Here is an 11,469-nt window from a genome sequence, read left to right on the forward strand (position 1 = left end):
TATTCCCGCATTGACATTAATAAGCAAAGAGAACGCAGCTAACCAGGTAAAATATAAAACCCACTGAATTCGAACAAAACAAACATAATTTCTGAAAGCACGTCTCAAGAATCAGATTAAACTGCATAGAAAACAAAATTCTATTTGCGGTTTTTTGTTTACAGAGCGAAGAAATTGTAAAATTCTGAGTTTATTTTATACAAAAGATTATACAATGTGATCCGGATATAAGAGACTTCCTCTCCTATATCAGGGTTCCACCAATCCGGTGTTCTTATATCCGGGTTACATTGTATATTAACACAGGCTTTAATTTGGAACCAGAGAAAATCTCTCTTATATCCTGCATTCGGATCTTTTATATCCGGGTTACAGTGTATTGGCTGCGTGTCATATAAAATTAGCGTGGGTACTAATGGAATTATAACGTTTCGTCAGGATCCAATTTAAAGCAATTACAGTTATCAGCAGATTTAAAATAAAAAGGACATTAATACAGAACAGATGAAATATCTATTTAACATTAATTATTGCATTGATTTTAAGTCTTTATCTTTTTTCACCTTCATTTATTAATCGTTTAATATGTTTACTTATCGATGCGCGTATGAACCATTATACACCCTCGTGTCATCATCAGAGACCCAGATTTTTGCTAGTTTGTGAATACAGTCACTCGGACGCTGATGTTTAGTTTTTAATAAAAGCGAATAACAGTCACGGGAAAAAAGGAAGCGACGGGTTATATGTATACACATAGAGAGAGAGAGAGAGAGACAGACAGACAGACAGAGAGAGAGAGAGAGAGAGAGAGGAGCAATGTAACAGAGCGTGTATAAGTACGTGTGAGAAAATCAGCAGCAGATGTAGGATAGCTAGCTAGCTAAAATATTAGCAGTAGCAGCCGTTAAAGCATATATGCAAATTAGTAAAATGTGCGCGAGTTTGCATCAAAAGAAAAGGAGAAAATATATACCACGTAGTCGAGTAGAGAAGCAAGTTTCGTACCAGGTAAGATGAACATGTGAGTTAAGGGCGAGAAAGCGCTGAGTGGGTCCGCGTGAAGTGGCGGAGAGAAAGACTTTTAAAAAACACATGTGTGTGCGAAATGACTTTGGAAAAATAATGAAATGCGCTGTTTTAGAAGAACCACGAATAACTGCATTTCATTTGAACTTTAAAAAATGCAGAGTCGGAGTTTTTTTTTATTTCCTTTTGTTTGTTACTGTGATGTTACAGAGAGACAAACAGACAGGTCGATAGACGGATATCTCGTCCTGCTATATCTAGTTACATTGTATGCACCGGTCGCACATTGGTGAAGGCATCTTTAACACGTATTCCTTGCTTTAAATCTTACCAGACATTTTCGAGGACTTCCGTTCTTGGGTTACCTAGCCAGTTTGAAGAAATACTTAAATGGTCCGAAAGCTAGAAGCCAAGGTTTATGAGATGGATGTCACTACGGAAAACAATGTTGTTTTGTTAGAAACAATCGACCAAATACATTTATTTATAACTGTCAAGGCTACCCGACATTGCCTTGGGCAAAAGTGTAACATATCTTTTACCTCTTTTTCCCCTTTTCCTCTCCTCTTCCACTTCCCTTCTTCTTCGACCAGTTTATTCAACTCTCTGTCCGTGTAAGGGAAATAACTCTGAAAAAAATTAGTTACTTCCCTTCACATGATAACATTAAAAGATGTGTGTACATCTTCATAATATTAACTGATATAAAGTACCATATTGCTCCCAAATAATAGATCTTTTAATTTTAGATATTATACATCCGGAGTTACGTCCATTAAAAAAATACCAAAGTTGTGGGTATTTGTTGATTATATTTCAAGATTTATCTGGACATAAGCAACGTTGAATCTGGTCAGTACTAAATGGGTGACCATTTGTGACTTCCAGGTGCTGTATGTCCTCTCCGCTTATCTCTGCGTTGTTCCAAAGTCGTCCTCGACTTCTCCTTGCCACTAGACTCAAACAGCGCTGATTCACAAGAGGTGTGGTTGAAGATTGCGCAACCCTTGTGTCACAGTTACATGCGCATCTGTCCTTGCAGGGGTATATTTTGTCTTTCGACACTGAACGGGGGCATCAGTCATCTTCATATACAAACAGATGTTTGTTTCAATATAATAGATTAGTATTACATTTGAAAGTGCAAAAGCGAATGGGTAGGCAGTTTTTGTATTTAATATATAGAGGCAACAGACGAAAAGAAGAAAATGTACAAAAATATAAAGGAATAAAACGACTTAGATAAGTTTACAAGACGATTCGTAATTAACTTTCTGGTATATTAAAAGCTTAACACCAATAATGTACAAGGATGTGGCTTTGTTGCTATCGGAGTGAGATATGGTTCTAGTCAGTTTTACGAGGTCCATCCTTCCAGGGGATGAGATTATTACGAGTCGTCTGATTCTCCACTATCAGGGAATGCCGGCTGGGCTTCTTAGGTATATTTGTAGGTCAGAATGTGTCTATCCTATTGCGCTAACCAGACATTATTTTTTAATCATCTTGCAAGTAGGTAAATAATATATACTAGCTGGACGCCCTGCGTTGCTCGGTTGTACAATACGCTTAAACTTGATATTTTAATTTATGCAGATTGCGTATGCATCATTATAGAATCAATCCTCTATTGAATATTATATATTACGAGGAATAATTTTCTCGGTGGACGAATTCGAAAATAAATAAATAAAATAAATCATAATGATAATGTCGTTCATCAAATTCCGTCTGTGTTTGTTTACAAAATCGCGTCAGCTGATATTTGGGCTTGATGATGAATGCCTTGGAAACTCACTTCTGATTAATATTTCGTTTTAAAATATGCAAAGAAATCTTTTATCGTAAATTGAATTTAATTATAAGAAAAATAAAATGGTGAGGTACACCCGGCCTTAAACACGGGATCATTCGATCCGTAGTCTAATGCTCTACCACAGGGCTATGATTCCAGATGCCGACAGAACTGTTTTTTTTTTTTTTTTTTTTTTTTTTTTTTCTAACAAGAAATTATTTGTTGAGATTTTATTATCTCACTTGACGGTGTAATCTAAAATATTCTCCTGGAAAAATTCTTTTGGCTCTATAAGAAAGAAAGACTATTTTTAGGATGGGATTGTTTCAATTTTCGATACTTATCGGACGAATTTCTGTATAAAGCATATCTAAGAACACTACCAGATATATAAATTAGCTTTGTGTGAAATTTGTATAATATAGTCTCAGCTGTTTCGGAACCGATAAGGAAGAAACTCATGCACACAAAGTGACTTTTATATAATAGTACCTAATATATGGTAATGATTTCAAAAGTTAAAAAAATATGATTTGGGTGCTATCAGTAAGAATCGAAACCAAAACATTTAGCGTTCCAGCATCATTCGTTACCATCTGATCTAACAATAGATGAAATTTAAAAAATTAATCGACTTTAACGTATAAACGTATATTTGCACAAGTGTAGAAAATCATGATAAGTTCCATTTTTCTAATTTTGCTAATACCTCTTAGCAGCTATTTTTACCAGCTAAAAAATCACATCGAATTTGTTTCACGGGCCCGAATTCCCTACATATCAAGTTTCAAGTTTTCAGAACAAAAATTGGCAGTGTTGTTTGGTAGAAATCGTTTCGCATACACAGACAAGGTCACTTTTATATAGATACTACCAAGTCGCCCGACGTTGCTCGGTCATAAAATAGGTTTGAATATGATATTTTAATGTGTTCGTATATATCATTATAGGATCAATTCTCTATCGATTGTTATACTGCTCTCAATATATAGTAGGGATTTCAAAAGTAAAACATATATAAGACGTGAGTGCCATCAGCTAATCGAAACCGAAACATATAGCTTTCTAGTCTTATTCGTTACCCTCAGAGTCACGTCTATACGCATGTCAAAAGTTAAAAAATAACATCGTTTAACCTATAAATGTATATTTGCGTATGCGTAGACGAGCTCTTTAGTTCGAGTTACGCCTGAAAATTTCAGATTTTTTTTCATCTTGACTCTTTAGCAGCTATTTTTACGGACTAAATACCAAATCGAATTTGTTCTATAGGTTCAAATCCCCTTTATATCAAGTTTCAAGTATGTAAACCAAAAATTGACAGAGGAGTTTGGTAGAGATCGTTCTTCACACAGACACACAAGGTTACTTTTATATGTGTGTGTGTGTGTGTGTGTGTGTGTGTGTGTGTGTGTGTGTGTGTGTAAACAGAGCACATAAAATAAATGACGTGATGTTGAAGAATGTTGTCGTTGTTGATAATCATAAGATTCATTATCAATGAATCTTATGATTATTGTTGGTATTCATTTTCCCTTATATATTTTTAGCTAGAATTATTTCTTTAAATACAGCAGATACTTACGGAAATGACCACATGAAGGTTACCAACATCCCTAAGTGAAAGCGTTTCTGTGGAACCAGCTTGATTCGAACTCGGCACACCCAGATTATCAGACAGTGTCGTTAACCACTTAGTCAACGTCACCACCGTGTTGTTGTTATCATCCCTCTAACTACACTGACACAGCTGGTAGCATCATCCATAACTTTGCTATATCCCATTCCCAGACAGTAACATTCCTGACACGTCTCCCAGATCGCTAGGGCCAGCAAGCCTCACTTTTGGATCTATTTCTGACAACAGTTCCTGATGATTGTGTAACAAATACTCATTGCCCACTCGGGAATGCTGATCACGCTGTGATAATAATAGACATTACTCTAAACTCCCGACCCCAAGTTGAAGAGGCTTACTGGGATGCAATTAGAGATCACATCAGAGACGCTCCATGGGGAAATATATTTTCTCTTCCAGCAGAACAGTGCGCAAATGAGACTACTGAATGGTTCAAAGCAGCAATTGAAGCACATGTTCCTACACGGAAGTTCTACAGTAAACCCCATTCTCCCCAATGGTTTACTCTTACATGCGCAGCTGCCATTGCTCAGAGGCAACATGCATACCGTAGATTTATTCGGCATAAGTCCTGTACAAACAAACAAAAGTATATAGAAGCTAGAAATAATTGCAAGAAAAAAAGTAGCAACAGCTAAGAATAAATATACTGAAACCACTAGGAAACACATTGAAGCGCAAAAATTAAGAACTCGTGATTTCTGGAAAATCTACAATAGTGTAGTAAATAATGGGCAATCGAGAATACCCCCACTATCAAAGAATCATGAGATTGTTTGCACAGCAACTGAGAAAGCTAACATGCTTGCCCGTCAGTTTGCCTCAAACTCTGCCTTGGATCTAGCAAGCCATTCTCTCCCTAATTTTCCTCTGCGCACAGAAACAACGTTAGATGATCTGAAGATCACGTCTCTCCAAGTACATGATATTATAAAAAACCTAGACACCTCAAAAGCATATGAACCTGACCTCATCCCGGCTGTGCTATTAAAAAAATGCTCCGCTGACGTCGCTCCTGTTCTCTCTAAACTCTTTAACAAATGCCTTGACGCTCTTGCTTTCCTGGCTGCTGGAAAACTGCTTCTGTGGTACCAGTTTATAAAAACTCTGGCGAAAGAACTGACTCATTAAATTATCACCCAATTAGTCTCCTCCCACTTTTCATCAAAATATTTGAGTCCTTAATTAATCAAGCTCTAGTCCACCACCTTACAGCTGCTAAACTTCTGTCAGATCACCAATATGGATTTAGGTAAGTCCGTTCTACTGCAGATATTTTAACTGTAATCTCTGAACGTTTATATCAAGCACAGGAGAGGGAAGGGAAGTAGCCCTTGATATATGTAAGCCTCTTGACAGGGTATGGCACGATGGTCTTCTGATGAAAATTTAATCCTATGGTATTACTGTACGAATGCTTAGCATAATTAGATCCTTCTTAAATGAGAGAAGAATCCAGGTTGTCCTTGATGGGCATACGTCCAAAATATTTTATATAAATGTGGGTGTGCCTTAGGGATTGATTTTTGGACCTTTGTTATTTCTGATATTCATAAATGACTTACCTGATAAAACTGTCTCTGAGATGGGTATATTTGCCGACGACACCACGCTCTATAGCAGGCACGTGGGGAAAACTAATGAGCACATATCTAAGGTAATGGCCGAAACCCTAGAGGAAGACCTTCAGTCTGTAATGGAATGGGGTCAAAAATGGATGGTAATATTCAACGCCGCCAAGACAAAGCTCATTTCCTTTAATAATTACATGAAACCTTACCAACCACCAATAGCTATGGCTAGCCATACTCTACCTGAGAGCACTTCAAGCTCCTTGGCTTAACGTTCACAGGAAACATGAGTTGGAATAGATACATCGAGATTATTGCTAAGGCTGTTGGAAAGAAGGTGTGCTCTCTCTATCGTGCTAGAAAGTTATTTACGCCTGTATCCTGTACCTCTACAAGGCCACCATTCGCCCATGTATGGAGTACTGCCTGTTGTCACATTCGAGCTGGTGCATCTGCTACTAGTCTGTTGCTCCTGGACAGGGTTCAAAAGAGAGTAACCAACCTAATAGGTCCCGTACTGTCATCTAAACTTCAGCCCCTGTCTCACCGACGTAATGTTGCATCCCTCTGCCTGTTTTACAAGTATTTTAATGGTAGATGCTCTGACAAACTACAAGCCCTCGTACCCCCTCGACGAAAATACTCCCGACAAACCTGACAAGCAGCGAAGTCCCACCCCTACACAGTTGAGATCCCTAGATGTAAGAAAGCCTTTTACTCTAATAGCTTCTTCCCCCAGAACTGCAGGACTTTGGAATTCTCTTCCGGTTTCCTGCTTCCCTAACTGTACTGACATGCAGAAGTTCAAATGTAATGTAAACAGACATCTTGCTATTAAACTCCCTATATAGTACCCCTGCAACTTAGGTCCCTGATAGTAGCTACCTACATCAAAGTGGCGACGTGCCTTGTTTGGGGTGAAAGTGTAATAAAAAAAATCATCGGCATGTCAACGATATATAAGATATGTCAAGAGGATATACAAGATAAAGTAAGATTTCCGAATCAAATTCTCCTAGGATAACTTTGGTCAGCAGTTCTCTGTTAGGATGAGCATTATTATGATGGATAATGACACCCTTTCTGTTGATTAAAATTGTTTTCATGGTTGAGAATATTGCAAAAACAATATGAAAAATGCTTTAATAAGAAAGAAAAAGTTATAAATTAACCATGGTGATATATTGAAGTAATAACAATATGCAGAAAATAAAGTACAAAAATTTAAATGGTCGGTAGTGAGGTCGAACATTATCATGAGGGAAGATGATTCTCTATTGACTTAAAAAAATTGTTTTCGAGTCAACACGGGTGAAAATATTGGAGAAAAATATGAATGAAGCGTTAATAATCCGATCGAAAAGTTATACAGCAGTCATGTTGATCTATTTAAGCAATAACAATATTCAAAAAATAAATTACATTAGTTTCAAATGACCCTTCTACAAAACGGCAAAAACCTTTTCCATCGATCTGATATTTCTGAACGTTGAATGACGTTGAGCCTAATGGGCAATCATTTCGAACTACCACATGCTGTAAATAACACACAGATCTATTCAAAACTTAAATCAATCAACAAATCAATTGTATCGAAAATATCTACTATTTTCAGCTTAAAATGATTCAATGATCGGTGACATGCCGACGACAACAACAACAAGATGCTGACGGTTGCGAAGTGGTTAACGACACTAACTGATAATCTGGGTGTGCCAAGTTTGAATAAAGCTGGTTCCACAGAAACGCTTTCACTTAGGGATGCTGATAACTTTCACGTAGTTTTTTCCCCGTAAGTATTTGCTGTATTTAAAGAAATAATTCTAACTAGAAAGATATCGAAGGAAATGAATACCAACAATAATCATAAGATTTATTGGAAATGAATCTTATGATTATCAACAACGACAACAACATTCTTCGACATCACTTCATTTATTTCATGTGCTCTGTTTACACACACACACACACACATACATACACACATACATACATATAAAGGTAACCTTGTGTGTCTGTGTGAGGAACGGTCTCTACCAAACTCCTCTGTCAATTTTGGGTCTACAGACTTGAAACTTGATAGAAAGGGTATTTGAATTAGTGGAACAAATTAGATTTGGTCTTTAGGCTATAAAAATAGCTGCTAATGGGTCAAAATTGGAAGGAGAAAAAAATGAAATTTTCTTCTTGGCCGATGAAATCAATCCAATTATAAAAGTCGTTATTGTGATGAATAAAGATTTTCCAAGAAAACACAGGTTTTCATTTTCAAGATGAAAGGTTAAATACGGTAAAAATCCTTTTGGCACCGACCTGATGGATGGGTATTTGATGACGGGCGAGAAACAAGGCAAATAATATAGGAAGTCGATTTGGTTAAAGGTGAGAAAGAAGAAAATAAGGACAACTAGGATGAAAAGAGAAAGGCTATAAGAGATAGAGGAGGGAAATAGGGAAAAGAAAGAGGGAGAGGGGGCAAGATGGGGAAGGAGAAAAAGAGGAAGAGAGAGAATAAGAGAGAGAGAAAGAAGAAGAGAGAGAAAGAAAAGGGAATAGAGAGAGAGAAAAGAAAGGAGAGGAGAAAGTGAGGGAGAGAGGAGGGAATAGGGAGACGGAGCAGAGGAAGAAACGAAATTAAAATTGTGAAAAGAAAAGAGTTAAAAAACGGGAAAAAAATAAGCTATCAGAGGGGAAATAGTGGAGGTGAAAGACAAAGGAAAGAGAAGGAAAAAGGGAAGAGAGAAATGGAAAAAAGTAGGAGATAGAAAAAGAGAGAAAGAGGGGAAGAGAGAGAGAGAGAGAAGAAAAGAAGGGGAAAAAAGAGGAGTGGAGATGTAGAGAAAGGGAGAGGGGCATACCGAGAATAGAGAGGGGACAAAATGGGGAAGGAGAAAACAGGAAGATAGAGAAAGAATAGGAAATAGAGAAAGAAGGAGAGAGAGAGAGAAGGAAAAGAGAATATACAGAGAAGAGAGGAGAAAAAGAAAGAGAAAGTGAAGAAAATAGGGAGTCGGAGCAGAGGGAGAAACGAAATCAAAATTAGCTGAAAAAAGAAGGGGAAATAGTGAAAGTGAAAGAGAGGAAAAGAGGTGGGGAGAGGAAAAAGGGGTAGAGGGAAAGTGAAGAGTGGGAGAGAAAGGGGGAAATAGAGCGAAAGAAAATACGGAGAAAGAGAAACGAGTGAATTTGTACAGAAAGAGAGATGGACAGAGGGAGAAATGAATATAAAATTAGCTGCAAAGAAAAAAAAATGATTGTTTAAATAAATCGTTAAGAAAGAACTTGGTATAGACCACTTGTTGCGTATCAGTCTCATTGTCTATGGCAACAGCATCAACAATAACACACACCCGCATCCTCATCAGTACAGTTCTTGTGCGGGAACTGCAACATCTTCATTCGCATTAACCTTCAAAAACCTACGCTACATACGGTTCTTGCTCACAGCACTAGTTACTGCTGAGATATTTATCAAGTGAATCTTGATGAAAATCAACGCTACTAACACTAGCGACGATTACACTCGCATCGACCGCATTTAGAAGAACAGGGAATTGATATTATTTGTTCTCCAATGATTAACGCTACTAAAACTAGCAACGATAATAGTTGCAACTTTCACGTAGTGAGAACAAACTAAAATAATAACAGTCGAATCGCAATATCATTTGATCCTTGTCCAGAATTCTCCCTATATTAAAAGAACAAGAATAACGAATAAATGTCTATGATGTACGTATCCGTGACACAAAGATAAAATGATACGCCAAAAATCACCTATATTGGTCAAGTAGTTTTATTTTTATAACGAAAATTACTTTTAAGCGAATTTGAGTATTTCCACAGCCTCTCTTTCCATGTTAAGAACGTTTTCTTTAATCTTGCAAATTTGTATTATTTGTAGTTACCTCCCTTTCTTCCTTCACATTGTTTTCAAGATGGCGTGGTTGTCTCTCGTAGTTCGCCATAAAATATGATTCTTTTTTTAATTTAAAAATAAAATTTCTTGATTACATGATTTTTGATGTATGATATTTTTCAATTACGGGTACGTACATCATACAGGTTTTCTTCCCTTTTTATCATTAATATAGGTGGAGTTCTGGACGAGCACCGATTATTTAAATAAAAAGTAAAGGGGAATAACGCCCGACATTCGCTACTTCCGGCTAAGACGTTGTTCAGAAGGAAACGGTGAAATGCGAAAATCAGTTTCCAGTTAAATAATTCTTTCGTGATAAGCAACAAACATGAATATAATCGTTGAGGAGGTAATTGCAGCAGCTGACCTACGTTTAATTAACATATTTTAAAAGACTTAATTACAGTAACGGATGACAGTTTAAAACAATAAAATTATATTTGGAAGAGTCATGTTATGAATGACTTTCTAAATTTGCACGGGGTGTTACAATTAGGGCTGTTACAACAGAATATTCTTTTCATTGTTTTGGCTCTCGAGTATATATCCGACATAGACACAGTTAATCAACCGAGAATTATTTCTACAAAGACATCGGGGATTACGGGAGGGACCACGTGAAGGTTGCAAACATCATAAGTGATTGCTGTGGAACGGACTGGATTCAAGCTTGAGACGCACAAGTCGTCAGTCTAGGTTGTTTACCACTAGACCATCCTCAACGCCAATAACGGCAATAATTGATTCGAAAGCCTGTCGTGTTTATAATGACTTTATTGATGAGTTATTCTCATATATCATTACTAGGGCTGTGACAACAGAATATTCTTTTCATTCTTTTGCCTTTCAAGTATATATCTGACACAGTAAGACACTGTCAATCAACCGAGAACCACATCAGTCTGTATAAAAACGTTTAAGATATTAACGGATATATACTCAAGATTCGAAACAAGGAAAAAAATATGCTGTTGTCTTAGCTCTAGTTATACTACACAAGTGCCAAGTATTTTTGTTCAAAAATACATAAGTTACTTATTAAATATGCATATAAAAAAGAATATTTGATTATTTATAGACAAAAATTACTTGAGTTCGAATTATAAAAGTCATATTTTGGGACCAAAACCAATTTTCTTTATTAAATATGTATGTAAAACATTTTTTTTTTCATTATTGAATATGTAAGTAAACAAAAAAACGAAACAATACTTAAATTATGAGAAAATATTTGTAATAAAAATGAAATTTCGAATGACAAATTTCTAATGAAAGAAATCAGTTTGATATTCTTATGTGTCGACACATACACAGAGAACTAATTTTCGCCCTCCGTCGCTTTCTTCTAAATCATTTCTTAGTCGGAAGTGGTGAGTTAAATAAAAACTCTCAAGAGTTTAAATAAATTATATATATATATATATATATATATATATATATATATATATATATATACTCTTCTGAACACAAACAGACAATATCACGTACATATATATATATATATATGTATATA

This window comes from Euprymna scolopes, chromosome 4 (genome assembly GCF_053919585.1).
Source record: "Euprymna scolopes isolate OS-2025 chromosome 4, ASM5391958v1, whole genome shotgun sequence".
Classification (NCBI taxonomy): Eukaryota; Metazoa; Mollusca; class Cephalopoda; order Sepiida; family Sepiolidae; genus Euprymna; species Euprymna scolopes.